This window comes from Nothobranchius furzeri, chromosome 1, assembly GCF_043380555.1.
Source record: "Nothobranchius furzeri strain GRZ-AD chromosome 1, NfurGRZ-RIMD1, whole genome shotgun sequence".
Classification (NCBI taxonomy): Eukaryota; Metazoa; Chordata; class Actinopteri; order Cyprinodontiformes; family Nothobranchiidae; genus Nothobranchius; species Nothobranchius furzeri.
Genome location: NC_091741.1, coordinates 101,406,305 through 101,424,700, shown reverse-complemented (window position 1 = coordinate 101,424,700; position 18,396 = coordinate 101,406,305). Strand labels below are relative to the sequence as shown.

The 18,396-nt window shown below is 43.9% G+C and overlaps 1 protein-coding gene across 2 annotated transcripts in view; it reads right to left on the bottom strand.

Annotated features, from left to right (window-relative positions):
* Positions 1-12,087: 12,087 nt before the first annotated feature.
* Positions 12,088-18,396, bottom strand: part of LOC107394330 (glutamate receptor 3) — a 176,476-nt gene continuing 170,167 nt past the window's right edge. For both annotated transcript variants that reach the window (XM_015973347.3, XM_015973280.3), the window contains exon 16: positions 12,088-12,232. The gene's annotated coding sequence lies outside the window, so the exon portion shown is untranslated. The remainder of the gene's footprint in view (positions 12,233-18,396) is intronic.

The following is an 18,396-nucleotide window of genomic DNA, read 5'->3' as shown; positions in this document are numbered from 1 at the left end:
ACAATTGTCTATTTTTGCTCATTTTAAATATATTTTTAACCATTTTCTAAATTCTTTTTTATATTTTTACATTTTTTGTTTTTGTGAAGCGTCTCTTGATTTTTATCTTTATCTTTATTTTATGAGAGGCACTATAGAAATGATATCTTCTTCTTCTTCTTCTTCTTCTTCTTCTTCTTCTTCTTCTTCTTCTTCAGGGGTCGCACCGCATCCACGTCCAGCGGCATCTCCAGCCAAGTCAGCGGCGCCTCCAGTCAAGCCTGCACCAGGTCCGGCGCCTCCAGCCAAGTCAGCGGACCCGCCTCCAGCCAAGTCGGCGCCTCCAGCCAAGTCGGCGGACCCGCCTCCAGGGATTCTGGTTCCGGCGGTCCCGCCTCCAGCCAAGTCGGCGGACCCACCTCCAGGGATTCTGGTTCCGGCTGTCCCGCCTCCAGCCAAATCGGCGCCTCCAGCCAAGTCGGCAGACCTGCCTCCAGGGATTCTGGTTCAGGCGGTCCCGCCTTCAGCCAAGTCGGTGGACCCGCCCCAGGGATTCTGTTTCTGGTGGTCCCGCCTCAAGCCAAGTCCAGCGCCTCCTACCAAGTCAGCGCCAAGTCAAATGCCTCCCACCATATCAGCACCATGTCCAGCGCCTCCCACCATGTCAGCGCCAAGTCCAGCACCTCCCACCATGTCAGCGCCAAGTCCAGCGCCTCAAGCCATGTCAGCAGCCCCTCCTGTAGCAGCTCCACCTCCAGTCCAGTCGGCGGCACCGCCTCCAGGGACTCTGGTTCTGGCAGCCACGCCTCCAGCCAAGTCGGCGCTTTAAGCCAAGTCGGCGGACCAGCCCCAGGGATTCTGTTTCCGGCGGTCCCGCCTCAAGCCAAATCCAGCGCCTCCCACCATTTCACCGCCAAGTCCAGCGCCTCCCACCTAGTCAGCGCCAAGTCCAGCGCCCCCCACCAAATCAGCGCCAGTCCAGCGCCTCATACCATGTCAGCGCCAAGTCCAGTGCCTCAAGTCATGTCAGCAGCCCCTGCTGCTGCGGCTCCACCTCCAGTCCAGTTGGCAGCAATGCCTCCAGGGAATCTGGTTCCGGCAGCCCCGCCTCCAGTCAAGCCGGTGCCACCTCCGGTGGCTCCAACTGTAGCGGCTCCACCTCCAGTCAAGTCAGCGCCAGCGCCGCCGCCTCTATTCAAGTCAGCAGTAGCCCCTTCAGTGCCAGCGCCTCCAGTCAAGTCAGCGCCAGCGCCAGTGCCTCCAGTCAAGTCAGCGGCAGCGCCTCCAGTCAAGTTAGCGCCAGGTTCGGCTCCTCAAGTCAAGTCCGCGCCTCCAGTCTCCATCGGCCCTGTCCTTGCCCATCGCCGCTGGCCCCCAAGGACTCTCCGGCTTCTGCCTCGTTGACGCGGGCCTCCCAGGAACCTCCAGCTTCTGCCTTGTCTGAACCTTTTGGCCACTGGTGAAATGATGTTTTAGTTCATGGGAGTTTAAACACAGGCGAGCCACCAGAAGGGCGCCATGTGGTCTTCTTGTTAGCTCCAACAGCTCCTGCCATTCTCCTCTGACCCTCTCTTCTGTGTGTGTGAGTGTGTGTGTGTGTGTGTGTGCATGCGTTTTTGATGTCAGGACTGCATGCATCTTTTACACTGCAGAACTCATTCTTTATTAGCTGCAAACCCTCAAGTGTCACATCCACAAAACTCCAGTGAGGGCAACTGTCTCAGTAGATGCTGGAAGTGATTCATCTGTTGCCAGCAATCACACTGTGTGCAGAGCCACACTGTGAGTCCTGCCCACTCAGGTTCCATCAAACAGAACCACATCTCCTCCTGCTGTTGGCACAGTCTCTGACTCACACCTGCATTTCTGCTGGAATAAAGATTTAAGACTAAAAATGTATAGGGGACGAAATAATTCAAATGACTTTTAAGTGTGTAACAAAGCCAATATGTAATATTACCATCTCAGATGTCTGAAAATCATGGGCAGTGTGTGTATTCCGTTGCAAGGCCTTTAATTTTGATATTATTTCTCATTGTTTCCTCAGAGGTTTCACCCATGTTACCTTTAAATTTATCGTAAAAATCTTTAGACGAGCTAAGAAAATCTATCTGTCAGTTGCTCTGTTTATTCCAGCGAGTTGGAGCTATCTCCCTTAATAATAGAGCTCATGCTTTAGAGGCTGATAAATGCCAGCTGAGATCATCAAGTGCAGGCCACTTCAGGTGCACTTTAAAAAAGCAGAGGAGCCAAAGTGAAGAGAAAAGGAGGGAAATGGAACAAGTGAGTTGGAATCTGATTTATTCATTTTGTCCTTGAAGAGACCGAGATGAGGTGAAAGACTGCAGTAAAGTGAGGAAGCTATTGAATCAAAATGCTTTTTTCTGCAGCTGTAATCAAAGTCTCCTCCCTGTGTTACATCCTCCTATAGCTTTCTGAGTTCTCTCTCTTAACACACACACACACACACACACACACACACACACACACACACACACACACACACACACACACACACACACACACACACACAGATATATATGACTCTCCCCTCAACAGTGAGTGAGCCTGTGTTGAATCAGATTAACTTTCACAGCCACTGGCCCAAAGAGGCAGCGAGCACCAGGAGCCTGCCTCGGGTATCTGGGTTGAGAGTGTGCTACGATAGAGTGGGGGCATGATTAGCTGCCCTCTGGTGAGAGGAAATGTGCTCTCCTGCTCCTGCGATTAGATCAACGTTCACTTTGCTTTCTCATCCTTAAACCTTGTTTTCCTTTGTGTTTTCTCGATTCTTCTAGTGTCACTGTTCCCAATAGATGAGTAACCCATTCTGGAGCCTGATGAGCACTATGTGGTTTAATGCGCACCACTCCTATGTCCTGTTCCTGTTTGGGAATGGTCCGGGCATAACAAAGAAAATATGGAAAAAAAAACATCCATAAAAGCAGAAGCAGTGAAGCAGAGGAAGAACAAAAAAATGCAATATTCTTTCATGCTTTGTCAGAAATGGCTTGTTTGGATTGTAACAATCCATGTTGGTTCCACAGGAATGGTGCAGTGAATAAATCCTAAATCACAGCGTCTGCATCCAAAAGCCAGCAACAAAAAAGAACATTGGTTTTCTTCCATGATTGTTGGATTGGTTGTTTGAGCTGTGGCAGACTGGATCTCTGGAAGGAGGATTTCATTTAGTCAAAAACACAGACCCCAAGACCATAATTAATCTGCTTAAGGCCCTTCTGGTAAAAAAATAAAGTCCTTCCTGAAATATATTCTAGGAATTTTAAACTAAGTAATAGAATAATAAACAATACAGGGTATAAGATTTGTTAAGAGTTGGAGGTTACAATATGTTATTGATCATTTCACGAAAACATCTTATGAAAGAAGAGTGGGGAGCGATGGAACATCAAATGAAGCTGTCGATGAATCCCTCAATCAGTCGATGCAAGAGGAGATAGCAAGATTAAAGCAGATGGGGCTCACTATTGATCCAACCCACACGCACACACTTACGCACACACACAGACACAAACACATACGCACCCACTCACACACGCACACACTTACGCACACACACAGACACAAACACATACGCACCCACTCACACACTCACACACTTACGCACACACACAAACACATACGCACCCACTCACACATGCACACACACACATATGCACACACGCATACCCACACACACACACACATACGCACACACACACACATAAACACATTCGCACACACACACATGCAAGCACGCACGCACAAACAAACACACACACACACATGCACGCACGCACAAACACACACACACGCACATATGCACACACAAACACACACACACACACACACACACATGCAAACACATACACACTCACTCACACATGCACACACACACATATGCACATACAATGAATCCTTCAATCAGTCGATGCAAGAGGAGATAGCAGGATTAAAGCAGATGGGACTCACTATTGATCCAACCCACAGACACACTCACACACATGCACACACACACACACACACACACACACACACACACACACACACACACACACACACACACACACACACACACACACACACACACATGCAGACACATACACACCCACTCACACATGCACACACACACGCGCACACACACACACACACACACACACACACACACACATACATACACACACAAGCAGACACATACACACCCACTCACACATGCACATACACACAGACACACAGACACACACGCACACACACACACACACACACACACACACACACACACACACACACACACACACACACACACACACACACACACACACACACACACACACACACACACACATACATACACACACATGCAGACACATACACACCCACTCACACACACACATACACACAGACACACATGCACACATGCACACACAAACTTCTACAGACAAACAGCTCAATATTGGGCAATTGCAGGAAGACCAGAGCCCTCATTTATCAAACACTTGTAGAAACTGTACGAATGAAGTTTAGAATGTTTGAATGATGGGAGTAGATATTCTGCTGGGGTGGGGCTGGGTCGATGCCCTCGGACTCTGTGGGGCGCTATGATGCTGCTGCTTTGGGCCCTAGCAAGATGGGCTGGGGTCTCCATGCCCTGGGTGGCATTTTGGCAACAGAGGTGCCTATTGGGACCAGTGGGGGAGCTGGCTCCCTGGAGGGCTTAGGCCAGCCAGCCATTCCTCCCCATCCCCATACACTTTCCTCCTCCTGCTCCCTCACATCATCACACAAACATGCACATAGGACCCTGGGGGGTGGACAAGTCAGGGGGTGCAGGTATGAATCCCATCTCTGCATACCTGTGGCAGCCTGCCCCCCAATTGTATTTGCACATTAATCACTTCCACCAACGACATTCCACACCAACACACACTTAGGGCCTTGGGAGTGAGCACACTCAACGGCATTTGGCAAGGGGATCTTTCAGCCTCATCCCGAGTGCCGGTGCCCACTTCCAATTTTAAACTGCACTTAGACACAGAGGGCTGTAGGGGGAAGTGGGGTTGTGTGGTTGCTTCAGCTGGTGTAGGCCAGACGATGCCTGCACCGCCTGCTCACCACAGCCATGGAATACACCTCATCAACACACACTAGCACTGTATTGGAGCAGGCGGAGGGAGACTAGGGGTCTTAGCACACCTCTGTTGTCACTTGGCTTCCCAGGGCTGGAGGCTAGGAGGGGGATCTGGCTATCTGGTTGGGGTCTGTGGTTGTGGGTCGCTTTGCTCAGCTTTGGGCGGGGGAGCCTGCTCATCATCACCCCAGCAGAAAGTTGCGAACTCTGGTTGTACCCTTTGTTGGCATCTGTCTGGTTGATCCCGGTGGCTGCCTGGTGGGATCCGGATTGCTGCTGGTTGTGGCCCCCGGGGAAATCCTCTGTGCCTCTTGAGGGGGGCAGGGGCTTTTCTGGTTACAGTCTTGCTCGGGTCCCTGTGCTCCGGGGTTTAGCCCCTGGATTTCTGGGGCTTGGAGCTCCCTCTATCTCCTACACATCTTTAGGGGGCAGATCTGTGGCCCTTCACACTCTCTATTGGATGCTCCTATAAAGAAACCTTACATATACATGCGTGTGTACACACACAGGTGCCCACATGGTGCTCTCATAAGTATAGACTTGGGCATGTTCAACACATGTCTTAAGGCTGTGGTTGGCACTAAATGCACTGCGATTTATTATCGTGTGATTGTTCAGTTAAACAATGTTGATTTTACATTTCCTCTACAAGTTGATGCAGTGATAGCTTACTCTAGTTGTATTGTTGTGGGTCCATTTTATTTATTTATTTATTTATTTATTTATTTATTTATTTATTTATTTATTTATTTATTATTTGTTTATGTTTTTTCAATTCATTTTCCACCTAAGTTCTACCCAGAGAGCACTAACACTTCCACAGCTGAACACCGCTTCGGAGGTGTCTGTGGATGCCCAAACAGAGGGAACCAAAATATGAAAGATAACAGGAGATAAATATGAATAGTTGATAAAGGTAAATAGATAAATAGTGATGAATAAAATTAAACCAATAGCAAAATAATCTAATATAGATACATAGTAAAACACTGATAAAATGTAGTTGAGTAAAACATGCAATGTCACTAAGCAGACCGTTAAATATTAATCTGTTAAAAGCTAAGCTTAAAAGGTGAGTCTTGAGCCTGCTCTTAAAAACATGAACGTTCTGTGTGGCCCTGAGGTCCACAGGCAGCATATTCCAGAGACAAGGGCCATGGTGCTGGAACGACGTCTCGCCGTGAGTGTGTGTCCTGAATTTAGGTATGACAAAGAGACGGCTGCCAGAGGACTGCAGAGGCCATGGAGTTAGGGTGTTAGACCAGTGTGACGTTCTCCCACCTCCTGGTCTTCATCAGGACACGTGCCACTGACCCTAACACTTGAGATGCTTGGGACGACCAGAAAGCAGGGCGTTGTAATAATCCATTCTACTGGTGATAGGAGCAAGCATCAACGTCTCCGTATTGGCTCGCCGTTTACAGTTTACATTTAAGGAGTTGTATGCATGTCCTGCTTGGAGTCTTATTCTTGTTATGAAATGTTTGTTTTTTGAGTGCAGACTCCACTGCAGAGCTGTCAGTCAGATAGGTTACCGTGGCAACGCATGTACGTTAGAGATTGGACACCAAGCTGTTGTTTTTGTTGAAAAGGAGAATAAATGGAGAAAGCACACCAACTGCCTGATTTTTACCCTCAAACTGCTACAGGATTCATAATGACATGCGGCTCAGCGACGACTGTGATGCCTGATCTGTCTGCTATCTCACTGTGGATGGTCCTGTGGCAAAACATCCTAAAGCTGTCAATAATTAATATGGACTGAATTCAAATTTGTGTGGTTTGTCTGCTGCTCCTCAAAGAGTGCCAAATTATGGCTAACTCCAGAAGGATCTTCGTCGGGAAGCGGTGTCTGTTCAGGAGCCATGCAGTTCTCACCAATCAGATCGGTGTGTTCACTGAAGCTCTTCCAATCCTCCAACAACATTCTACAATGTCAAATTCCCGTCTGGGCCACAGGTGTCTTTATAGCTTCTAACAGCGGTTATGCGAGTAAGCTGGTTTTCCATGGACATAATTGCTAAGGATGTTCCGATTACGTTTTGCTCCCGATCCGTCATTTGATTTTGAGTATCTGCCAATAGCGAGTCCCGATTACGATCCTTCAGCAAAGCGTTAAAATTGAAGTTGTCCTTTAATTTTTAAAAAATTATGATATTTAAGTTTTTTTTCTTATTTTTCAGTGAGGGTTGGACTCCGCCAGGGCTGCCCTTTCTCATCGGTCCTGTTCATAATGTTTATGGACAGGATTTCTAGGCGCAGCCGTGGTGTGGAGTTTGGTGGCAGGAGAATCACATCTCTGCTTTATGCGGATGATGTGGTCCTCCTAGCTTCAACATGCTCTGACCAACAGCTCTTGCTGGGGAAGTTTGCAGCCTAGTGTGAAGTGGCTGGAATGAGGATCAGCACCTCCAGGTCTGAGACCATGGTTCTCGATCAGAAAAGGGCAACTTTCCAACTCCGGGTTGGGAGAGAGGTCCTCAAGTGGAGGAGTTCAAGTATCTCGGGGTCTTGTTCACGAGTGAGGGAAGCAGGGAGAGGGAGCTGAGCCGGAAAGGGGTCCTACCGGAGGTGTTGGTGGAGGTGGCCGGGGACAGGACGGTCTGGAACTCCCTAGTTGCGATGCTGCCCTCGCAACCCGGACCCAGATAGGCGGAAGAAGACAAGTCGAGATGAGACATGTTTTTTCTTTCTGTATTTATGTAATTAGCTTAGTTTATCTGTCCAAAAACATAACTTGTTTAGGCAGATGTGAATATTATGAACATATTTAAAAGTAGCGGCGCTGTTCTTATTTCAAATTGTTTGCATCCTCATTATATGGTTGCACTGAGTGATAAACAGTGATGGGGCAAGACTGAGGCACCACAGCTGGCAGGCAAACTTTTCCCTCAACACCTTCAGCTACTGGCGCGGTCAGCTCAGGTGATGCAGGTGGCCGAGAAATCTTGACATTTTGCTATTCGTCAGCTATTTCTCTAATTTAGTTTTGTTGAGTTTATTAGCGTTTCTTTCTGTCAGCTGGCTCTGTGTTTTTGTCAGAGTTGCTGCAGTGAACCAGGAATATTAGTGGAAAACTGTGACATAAAGTAGATGACTTTGATGTAAGGAAAAGCCCAAAAGAGAAAGTGGTTTGCGTATCAACCAGCTTTCTTTTCCAGCATGTTGAAGGCCCAGTATGCACACATGACAAGAGGCTGTATCTCTGTCTTTGCTGTCTGGGTTAACATTCCACAAAAACAGACATTTTAGCTCTCCTGAAGAGACATGTTAGCTCAGCATTGGCCTGCTAGCTAACAGCTGCATGTTATGTTGTCTGGAATCCCCATCTGTCGTAAATTATGTGATGTCACTGTGTTATTTTCAGTGACGTCTCTGCATCAGGGGCCAGTGGGGCCGGGCCCCACTGGATGGCGCGGTGGAGCTCTATGATTAAAACGGGTTTGAGTCAGCCCAAGCTGGGCAAGAGGCCCACTCGGCTTAGTGGCCCATCGGGACAGTGCCAGAATACCAGACAGGCCAGTCCACCTCTGGTGACGCTTTGTTTGTAATGCCGTGTTTACTCGCTTTTGCAAATCTATATGGCTCATCAACGTATTAAATTTTTTACAATCACATATTTTCAAATTACTTACTGGTGCATCAACTGAGAGCAGCGCTGCAGTGCGTCTGTGAATCATACGATAAATGAAAACTCTGCACCGCAGTGAACTGGGCTGAGGTGCAGCTGTCGTGTTTCCTTCAACAGGAGTTGGGACTGAACACCGGCTTCTTGCTCTGTGAATTAGTCGGCATGAGGATGGATATCTGTTTGGTGTGAGGAACAATGTTTCCTGCCTAAAGCCTTTTTGAGTTTAATTAAATGTTCCCCTTAGATATGGACTATATCAGCAAACCAGCACATCGTAGCTGCATGGTGGCGCAGTGGTTAGCACTGTTGCCTCGCAGCACGAAGGTTGCAGGTTCGAAACTCGGCTGCGGCCTTTCTGCGTGGAGTTGCGTGTTCTCCCCATGCATGCGTGGGTTTCCTCCGCGTACTCCGGTTTCCCCCACAGATCACAACGTGCCCTATAGGTTATAAACTGTAAGTCGCTTTGGATAAAAGTGTCTGCTAAATAAATAAACATAAACATCATAGTGCCACTTTTATTGATAGTATAAGTTATCTGACCACATCTTTTTACTGTTTATTTTTCATTATTATATCTTTGATAATCACTCCACGGCTAGACAGCACACCTATGCAACAGTGTGTTTGCCACACAAAGGGAACAAAACAATTTCTGTGATGATGGCATGCCTCACAGCCTGGATTTCCATCTTGGTTGTCATGGTTACCTCTGACATGTGGTCGATAAGCGGGTTTATTTCTATGCACAATGTTCATAACTTAGTTTGCATTGTCCATTTATGGACGAAAGTGGGTGTGCTGGAGGCAGGGTGGGATCCAAAAACACCTGAGTACATTTTTAGAACAGGCGTGATTTATAAAACAGAAACTGTGTGCAGGTGTGTGTAAGCAGTGTTTATAGGTCAGATGGTTTGTGCTTGTGGGGTTTTAGTAACAATGGTAAGCAACGTTTTATTAATGAGGCCCATGCTCTTTAAGGGATCTGCTCAGACTACTGATACCCAGTCACTGCTGCGTTTCAGTCACAACATCGAGAACCCTTTGCCGGTGTTTTGGATCCATTAGCTGATTAGAGTGTGACACTTTGAGTCTAGAATGGTAAACATTTTCACAATAGTCTTAGTGTCTGAGTTTTTGAATGTGGGGTTTTCATAAGCTGTAAGCTCCTCTCAGTTATGACAAATAAATGCTGAATGATCTGGCTTTGTATGCAATGAGTATGTCTCATATTTTAGTTGAAATAACTAAATAAATGAACTTTTGCACCATATTCAACATTTTCCTGTTCCACGTGTGTTTCTGAGGTATCAGACCAGTCTGGTACTGTATCTGACCATGATGTCCAGCCCACACCTGAAGCAGATGGTGAAGGTAGTTGTGAAGAGGTTGAAGGCTAGGACTGGAGTTAGACATAATCAACAATGACGTGGACACATCCATGGAAGATCTGTTTCAAACTGCACAGGAGGTCAGCCTCTGGGAAATATTAAACTTCCTGATTCAACAATATGAAAGCAGAAATGTTTAATAACGAGCTCAAAAAGCGTCCGACACATTGGTCAGTTTGGCTGCCAAAACAAATCCTGAGAGATTAAACAGAACATTTACTTCAGTGAAGACAGACACTGGACCCTTACTGTACATTTTATTTACAAAATGTATTAAAATTCTTTATACAGCTCCCCTTCAAAAGGGTTCAGCAAATTATGCATGCATCATTTGAATCCACAACTATATGAATGCCAATTTTTGTTTGATTCTGCAGATGTGAGATTTACTGAAATAGAAGAAGGAAAACTAATAAAACCAAATGGGTATAAAAATGACTGCCAGTGCTGGATTTCTAGCTTTCAATCAAGATCAGTTTGAGGTTGTTAAGCATCACTGATTCACATGCAATTTGTTTAAAAAACAAAAAACAAAACAAGAAAAGGGAAACCCCAATCTGTCACTGGTGTGATACAAATAATTATCATTTGTCTAAATGTACATAACTCCCTCAGCGTTGTTCTTTTTCTTCACACAGTCTATTTTTAATATAAAACTATTTGCCCATAGTTTCAGGTGATAAGATAAACATCTTCCTAAATCCTATGGAATCACAGTCTTTATGAAAGAAAAGTCATTACAGCAGTATGGAAATGTGCTAAGCTCCGGGGCTCGGCCCGCAATAATCTCGTAAAAATCTACTGTCTGTTGTATTGATATACTTGTTTTCAGTTACTAAGTGAAGCGCCAAACACTAAGTTTTATTAAAGAAATGATAAAAAACAAAACAGCTCTTTTAAAATGTGCAGCGTGACAAAAAAATAAAAATAAAAAAAGATCATCAAACGAAGAAACTTATAAAACTTGTCAAGTCTTTGACCTTTATCCTTTAGCTGGACTACAGTTAATCTACATCTGATTTATTCTTTTGTTTGGTTTGACTTTGATGTAAAGAAGACTTGAAAGACTCTAAACTTCAGTGAAAGACTTGTCCGAGTGTTAAACCTTCCCTGATATTCTACAAACCACAAACAGATTTTCTTTACATACTCATTTGTCCTACAAAACACACTCTTGGCAGTATTGGAAGTGCGAATCATGTCCCGGTTCTGCAGGTGAGAACCAGACTGGATCATCTTCTCATCTTCACGAGTCCCTTCAAACGTTCAGAAGACGGTGGCAGCAGCACTGGAGTTCAAAGTACAAACAACACACATCTTTGTTTTTGGGCTGAATGGCATCCTGTGAGATTTGTTCCTTTTCTACAAGAACTTCGTCGTCAGAGGGATCCACAGCAGTATAAAAGCTATTACATAATAACCGGTGTCTTACGATGCGCTGAGTAGATCTAATAAAAGTATTTGAACAAGTAGAACCAGTGAAATTCTGGCAGCAGAAGGATGAAGCGTAATCTGATCGTATCGATTACAAGAAACCAATTAGACACTCATCAAGTATGATTCATCATTTTTATGGCACTTCAAAATGTGCTTAGAGTTGCAAACGATGGCTTTAGTTCACTCATTCATATATATATATATATATATATATATATATATATATATATATATATATATATATATATATATATATATATATATATATATATATATATATATATATATATATATATATATATATATATATATATATATATATATATATATATATATATATATATATATATATATATATATATAGGTATGCATTTATCTACACATACACTTATTTCATCATTGCACCATTCTTCTGTTTTGTATGAGTTTCAAGCAAAAGAGCGATATCGTTGTGAAGGAGTTGCATTGTTTAGACTCAGAGTTCCATAAGGCACTGAGGTGGGAACCTCATCGGCTCTTCCCGTGACCAAAGTCGTGTCATCAATGCAGATTATCATGCCGTGTACGTCCACGGGGATTCGTCTCCAAGCACAAACCCCCCGTGATCCTGTGCCGTTCGTAGATGTTTTAATCACAGTTGCAGAAAACAATGGAAATGTTTCATAAAACCTGCGTTGACATACAGAGGAGAAGAAGAAAGCTGAGGTTAGTATACATAAAAGCTAAACAGCTGCATAACTCATGCTGTGTGATATGAATTTAAAACGTTTCACGAGTAAACAATATGCAACCGTGAAGGCTGGCATTATAAATACCACAGATGTGTCTTATCACCCAAATGTTTCTTATGTGGAAGGAAATTCAGTGTCTGCAAATTCCTGCGCTCAGAGTAATGGGATGCTCAATGAAAATGTAGTCGTGTGGGATTTAAAATGCTTAACATGACATGGATTGCTTTTAAGGAGAAGACATGAGTGATCAGACTAATCAAAGTCAATGGTAACATTTATTTCTGCTGTGCCGCTCCAGAACAACCATTCAGTTCAGTCTTAATAATACATCCCAGTGCGTTTTAGCTGGAAGCCATAATTATGATTCTTTTGTAGAAACACGGTCAATTAATCTATAAAGGTCCACTGTGTATTTTTCAGATGTGTTTTTTCTGCAGAGGAACATTTGGCCGAGTTTCAGTGAGCTGAACATGATTAGCCTTTTCTTTTGCATTTGGTTAAATGTCTGAGTCACTTGAACCCTCAAGAGTTTCTGCACAGATTCCTCCTGCCACACAGATTACTACATTTTACAACTTGATTTATTTGTTTTATGACCTGGAACTCCGGGGTTTGGGGCTTATTCAGCCCTTATCAACACTTACAGCCAATTCTGGCATCCAGAACACTGTCAGCTGGTTACAACTGAGCTTTAGTTCCTCAGACCAAATACAGAAAATAAACACACCGCCATGTTGACGCCTTAAAAAAACCAAAACGACTTGCTTTCACCAAAATAAATGCAATATTTAATGTTTTGTTTTATACGCTTCCTGCAGATGTTTGTCGCACATGCACTTGAAACCACATCTTGGGATACTTATTACAATAACGTAAATGGGGCCTGTAAATGTTGGTGGGGACAGATCTGTAAAAGAGGAGGAAAGGAAAACAAACAGAGCTACAGAAAGGTGAAGAGAAGGGTGAAAGTTGGACAGGCTGCAAGATCGAGACACAGTTCAAAGGCACAGTGTGGGACATCCAAAGGTAAAATATTGTACGCAGCAAATAGTTCAAAGATGAAAAAGATTTTACTCACAGAGTTTGATGTTTGGCATTTAAATGTATTTTTGCAGCACTCTGCTTTATGTTTGATCAAATAAGTTATTTAAATAATAAACATTTTAATTCAGTTAGTTCACAAATTAGCAGAATTTGTGGTGGTACATTTGTTAGAAGCCTTTAAGAGCCAATCACGCTGATTCGTGTTAGTGCGCTGAGCCGTAAGAACCGGTTTTCTAGTAAAAGCGCCGGAGTTTCCATCATTGGTACAGCTACATCAAGTCTTATTCATGTGTACTGCCCTCTGGTGGATCTACAAGAGGAGAAAAGCCCATTTTTTCCTTCATATTTGTTATACAATAAAATGAACCCGAATATATAACTGCTATATTAACATCAACCAAAACTTGTTATGATTTAAAAACTGGGTTATTAAATTACCGTTATATCATATTTCAGACTTTAAAGGCATAAAATTGCATTTCCTGAAGGGCAAATTATGATTTTCTGGAGCATTGTGTTGCCATGTTGCTTAACCCTCTCAGGCTCAAAATAAGTTTTGACAAAAGGACGAACAACTAAGTCCTTCAGGGTAACTTCTGAGTTAAAAGATGCTCATGAAGTACGTATGTGGAGTAACCAGGTAGGTAGGTTTTAACTGCTGCAAAATTGCAACGCCTGCCTCCAGAAGGTTAAAAAGCTCTTCTCTGATAAATACCGACAAACAAATGACATGTTTTGTTAAAAAAGCAGTTGTAATTGCCTTTGAAAAATAGCCTGACAAGCCATCTATGTTTGTAAATAACCCATAGAGAGAGCTTGTCATGGGGTGGAACCTACGATTATCTTTCAAATGGTCTACACTAGGGATGAGCGAGTACACCACTATCTGTATCAGTTCAACCATCTAAATTATCTGTATCTGTACTACGAGTGGGCGTGGCCTAACCCAGAAGTGGGTGTGGTTTACATCCATACATTATTTTAAGTCTGAAATTGATATGGGTTGATCAGAAGTTGCTATGTGTATTGTTTATTTGAAAACTATTTACAGAGCAACCTCATAATTGAGATTAAATATTTTTGATCACAATAGTAAAGGAACTATTACAGAACAAGTTTTTCAATAAAATCAGAAAATTAATATTTAAGTGCATGAATTAATGCATACATGCAGAGAGAGGGGGGGGGGGGGGGGGGAGAGAAACCTCAGAGCGGAGCGGAGGCAGTGACCAACGCAGCACAAGCTGTTTTCAGCTCCATCTTGTCAAATGCACCACGTAAGTTACGACAAAAGTAACTTTAAATATTAAACTGAAAAAGAGGAGAGCTGAGGAAAACCTACGGAGTACTGAAGAAACGTGAGCAACAGTGAAGCACAGCGAGATCCGTTACTGTCTGTGTGTGTGTGTGTGTGCGTAGATGGGCCGGACTGAGCTACTGGCTGCAGAGGTTTGTGTGTAGGGAGGGGAGGGCGCTCTATGTGACTGTCCAATCACAGAGCGTGAAGACAGTCAGTTACCCAATGAGGATTTTCCTTCAGCACGATTACAGATGTTTACGAGTTTTACTCGTCTCATGCTCGTATTCGTCAAAAATGCTTTATCCGTACCGGATACTCGTCTGAAACGAACATCCGGCTCATCCCTCTCCACACAATTCAACAGCGCTATGATCCATCAGAGCAACGAACAACATGATGTATTCATCGTCATGGTAATCAATCAACTGAGGAGTCCACCATACACCATTGAAAAATAAGCAAATACACCCTTTTTGAAATAAAGGACTTAAGTAGCTCTTTCTGCTGTTGATAGTCTAATGCCCGGAACACACCAGCTGCGAAGAGGATTGCTCACGAAATTTGTGCGCTGCCCGTTGCTCCTCTGATCACACCAGGCGAGAATTTCCAATGAGCGCTTCTGCTCACACCTACTGTTTTCCAAGCCCCGTGCCATTGCTGTGTGTATGTGTGTGTGTAACCACTTTGCCCTGCTTGTTGATATAAGAAACTGCGCCGATCTTGCTGCAGTTTTGAAGACCAGTTCCATTCTAAATAAGTAAATAACTAGTGGTTGTGGTAGTGTACAATACTATTGTATAGTTACCTTTGAAATAAAAGTATTTGTTTCATTCACATTTATTAAATCCATCTTTTGCTGTAAAAACTTCATTTAAAGTTATGGAAACGCTATGTTTCTCTGCAGGAGTGTGTGTGTGTGTGTGTGTGTGTGTGTGTGTGTGTGTGTGTGTGTGTGTGTGTTTGTGTCTTTGTCCATTTTCATCTCTCTAGTCTGTTTAGATACACAGAAATGATCACATTTATCAGTTGCAGTGTTTTATTTTGAAACATTTATTTTGTAAAATGTACCGGCCTGCCTCTTCTGTTTTGGTTTGACTTCCTGCCAAAATTGACGTGGCTCACGAAAAAATTAGAGCTCACACCGAAACGATCGCTACATGGTGCGAGCCTTCGTGGCGCTTTGCAGCTGATGTAACCGAGAGCGTAGGTTAACAAGGGCGCCGATTAGCAGCGCTCGTTGTTCCATGGCGCTTTGCGGTGCATCGTCGCACTTCCGCGTCTGGTGTGATCTGATCATTAGTCTAAATTGTCTAAAGTTGATGCCAAAGCCATTTCAAGTGAGTGTCATTGCCCAGAGGACACCATATTTGTAGTTTTCCTTCACCACAGTTCTGACGCTAAGCCCACCTTCTCTCTACATACAAAAAGCACTGCTTAAACACACCTAATATTGCTTGGGCCAGTGGTAGATCTGCTGAAGCTTCTGAACACATTTTTAAGTTCATTTTTTAAACACTGGAAAGGTTTTTAACCTTGCTGAGAGGTTCGATCAGTCCTGCGATCTTCATCAGAGCTAGCTGCTCAAAAAAAAATAAAAACACTTTCCTGTGTTTAAAAAAAACACGAATGCATTCAGACAAAAAACACAGAATGACAATACAAAAGCTGCTGAAGCTTCTATGGGGTGTGGCTAGACTGAACTGCAGAGCAAAATCCTTAGGTGCTGCTGTGGTTTTTCTAGATTTCTAGGCTATCTGAAACGTACAAACCTGGAAAAACTTCATCCAATCATTGTTAAGGTCCTGTTCTGGATTGGATTATGATTCATCGATCAAACTGCCCTCTGGACACTCTCACCACTCTATGTGACAAACTGCAGCTTATTTAGTTCAGAGCAGCCAATCAAGAAGTGAAGCCACAGCCATTCTCTTTGCAAATTTTATTTCAGGGAATTGTTGCATGTTGTGTTTAGAATCTGGGTTTGTTCTTGTTGGAGAACATGTATGTGAAGAAGCAACAAACATGCATAAGTGTGTGTCTCTCTGATGCATTACAACAAGAGAAGGTAAAGCGAGAGGGAGGAGTTTCCGTTTAGGTGGGTTCTGGAAATTCTGAGCTGTAGACTGCAAACTGCGGCTTGTAGTCTATCGGGCGAGCGTTCTGAAGTCCAGTATTTTAGGACCTGTATCTTACTAATTTGCATTCAAATTCGGGGTGGGAATTTTACACATTAATAATGATTATTAATTACAAAAAAAAATGTTTAACATATTTAACCCTTTAGGCCTGATGGTCCCCCAGTTGAGGGATGTTTAAGTTTAGCAGCAAAATAATCCAAATGGGGTTCAAATGAAGGCGACTGACTTCTTTTGTTTCTTGAAGACGTTTCGCTTCTTGTCCGAGGAGCTTTGTCTATTCTGACTGGAATATGGGAGAGTCAAGCTTATAAGCTGTAACTGTCTATTGTTGCTCAATGAGCAGAAACTACCAATGAAGAACCCTCCTCTCTACCCCGATGAGTCGTTGTTGTCATTAGCCTCTGTTGTGTCAGAGTTGTGTTGATTAGATGCAGGAGGATATGACCTAGACTGAAACTGCTTAGGAATGAGATTCAAAGCTGCATTAGGTACAGGAAAGGTGAAACCTGAGGCTTCCTCTCCTTTTTAAAGTAGGATATTCATGCTTGACATAGATGTCTTATTTTACTCCTCTCTCAAACCATCTATCTTCTCCGTCTAGAATGTGTACTTTGTCATCTTCACAGGTGTGTCCCTTGTCCTTCAGGTGTAGCTGGAAGCTGGACTGCAGAGTCTTGAACTGAAGAGATGGCTCTCCTGCGTTGTGCCGTGCTCTTGTGTAATTGTGGTGAAGTTTCCCCAATGTAAAGATCTGGACAGTCCTCACTACACTGGACTGCATAAACAACGCCACTGAGCTTCTGTTTGGGTGTTTTGGCTTTTGGATGGACCAGTTTCTGTTAGGATGGAACAATTTCCGGATGTTGTGTTTGGAGAAGATTCTCAGTTTCCCTGAGACTCCTGCCACGTATGGGGTGACGGTGCCTTTGCGCCTGTTGTTCTTTTCTTTGCTGGTTGCTGCTTATTTTCCAGATTTCTTTGTAGATTTCACAAAGGTCCAGTTAGGGCATCTGAAGTTTTGGAGAGCTTTCCTGATGTGCTTCTCTTCCTTTTTCTTTCCTTCAATCTTTGTGGTAATGTTCTCGGCCCGATGGTGTAAATGTCTGCTGACTGACATTTTGTGCTCCAGTGGGTGATGTGAGTCTGTGTGAGTGGACTTCAATGCTGAGACTTTCATCTTGTTCAACTTGCCCAGCACAGCCCAGGAAGGGCAGTTGGTTGTTGTGAGCATCTTCTCTGGTGAACTTGACGTTCTTGTCCACGGCATTAATGTGCTTGGTGAAGTCTTCTACTTCCTTTGTGAGAATTTTGACCCATGTGTCGTCCACATACCTGAACCAGTGGTTAGGTGTTGTTCCATTGTAGGAGTCTGGTTTCTACTTCCTCCAAGTAGATGATGATGACAAAAGGTTCTACTGGGGAGCCCATGGCTCATCCAAGTTTTAGCCGGTAAAACTAGTTGTGTTTGAAATATGTGGTAGAAAGGAGGGTACAGATCTGGTCTGGCAACACATTCTCACACCCAAAGTGTCAATATATGACACGTGTGACCAAGCGTCAATATATGACAATTCGGGATGCCCCAGCGCGTCAGGGGATGACGATCAGGGACACACTGAT